A 2165-nucleotide genomic window follows, 5' to 3' on the forward strand; every position below is an offset into this window, starting at 1 on the left:
GCTCCACGAACTATGTATGATTATGCTAAACCCTCTTTAACAGGAACTGAACCAAGCATAGTTAGACCTGCTGCAGCTGCAAATACTTTTGAATTAAAACCTAACACTATTCAAATGATACAACAATTTGTTCAGATTGATGGTTTGTAGGATGAGGATCCCAACGCTCATTTAGCCAACTTTTTAGAATTATGCGGTACATTTAAAATCAATGGTGTTTCTGATGATTCCATTCGTCTTCGGTTGTTTCCCTTTTCATTGAGGAACAAAGCTAAATAGTGGTTGAACTCGTTACCACGAGGGTTAATTATTACTTGGGAACAAATGACCGAAAAATTTTTACTAAAATATTTTCCGCCAGCTAAAACGACTAAATTACGTAATGGTATCTCTTCTTTTGTGCAGATGGATTTAGAAACACTCTACGATGCATGGGAGAGATACAATGACCTTCTGAGAAGGTGCCCTCACCATGGGTTACCGCTTTGGCTCCAAGTACAAACATTCTACGATGGTCTGAATCCTTTGACTCAGCAAATGGTTGACGCAGCGGGGGGCGGAACCATCAATAATAAAACACCGGAAGATGCCTATGAGTTTATAGAAGAGATGTCACTGAATAACTATCAGTAACAAGTCATGGGGACAAAGCCAACGAAAACAGTCGGCGTTTATAACGTCGATTCGGTCACCATGCTCTCTAATCAGGTAGAAGTCTTAAATAAAAAGATTGCTAGTTTTCTTAATTCTTCACAGGTTCACCCATTAATGCAGTGCGAAGCAAGTAGTTGTGGAACAAACCATTCGGAATACCAACCTTATGGCATGTTGTGAGCAATTAAATTACATGAGTAATAATCCTCGACCTCAAAACAATCCATACCGTAACACTTATAATGCATGTTGGAGGAACCACCCTAATTTCTCGTGGGGCGGTCAAGGAAATCAAAGACCATAACATCCTCCAGGGTACCAACAACCACCCTACCAACAGGAAAAGAAGCCAAATCTTGAAGAGATGCTCTCAAAGTTTATTTCAGTGTCGGAAACTCGTTTTCAGAACACTGAGACAACACTTAAAAATCAACAAGCGTCGATCCAAGGGCTTCAAACTCAGATAGGCCAACTATCCAAACTAATCTCCAAACGACCACAAGGTAGCTTGCCAAGTAATACTACACCCAACCCAAGGGAACAGCTCAACGCAATTAATATTCAAGATAACGAAGAAATTGTTGAGCCTGGACTAGAACCGAGGAAAGAAACTGTGGTAAGCAAAGGTCAAGGTGAGGTAGATTATAATAAAAACAAACCAGTGACTGTCGAATATAAACCTCGTGTGCCATACCCCAACGCGACAAGGAAAAACTGCTCAGATGAACAATTTGGTAGATTCCTTAAACTCGTAAAATAATTACATATTAACTTACCATTTATTGAAGCTCTATCGCAGATGCCAAACGCAATGAAATTTTTAAAGGAGCTTTTAGCAAATAAGCAAAAGTTGGACGACGCTCATCCTTATCATCATCCTTATCATCATCAGTATCTTTAAATTCTTCAGCCCGTGTTTTCTGATTTTATCGACATGTGGCTTATATAATATCTGCGGATCACTTACTTGAGGTACAATAGGCATCGAAGATGGATTAGTCGGAGGTGGAGGTTGTTGTACAACCGAGTTAGTCCGGATACACTGAGTAAACTAGTCATTCATCATTTGGTAAAAGACTTGTCTAGCCTCTCCTTCCTGGTTACTCGAAATCAGTGAGAATCAACCGGCGCTGTCCCTTACGCCGGAACAGGCGCTACATTCTCGACATCATCAGCTATAGCTCTGTCAGGATCCATTTACTATATGAAAACACATTTTCAAATGTCAGACGTCATCACACTATCAAAGTATATAATATGGCATGTATAGCTAGACTCACACGTGCTACGTTAGTCCTACAACTGACTAAATTGTATCTCTGATACCAATAAAATGTAACACCCCTAGCCCGTGTCCATCGCCGGACTAAGGTTAAGAAGTGTTACCGAATATATCACAGTTCTTACTAACATGAATTACATTTTATAATTGAATTTTTATTATTTCACATTAATGCACATAATAATATTGCCTAATGTCAAATCTTAAATTTCATATCATTCATATTATA

The 2165-nt window shown here is 39.0% G+C and overlaps 1 non-coding gene across 1 annotated transcript; it reads right to left on the reverse strand.

The window, feature by feature from the left end:
- Positions 1-372: 372 nt before the first annotated feature.
- LOC121227779 (small nucleolar RNA R71) lies at positions 373-479 on the reverse strand. The gene has a single exon (XR_005925302.1). It is a non-coding gene; the product is annotated as a small nucleolar RNA R71 (small nucleolar RNA).
- Positions 480-2165: the final 1686 nt, after the last annotated feature.

Source organism: Gossypium hirsutum, chromosome A03 (assembly GCF_007990345.1).
Source record: "Gossypium hirsutum isolate 1008001.06 chromosome A03, Gossypium_hirsutum_v2.1, whole genome shotgun sequence".
NCBI classification, from domain to species: domain Eukaryota; kingdom Viridiplantae; phylum Streptophyta; class Magnoliopsida; order Malvales; family Malvaceae; genus Gossypium; species Gossypium hirsutum.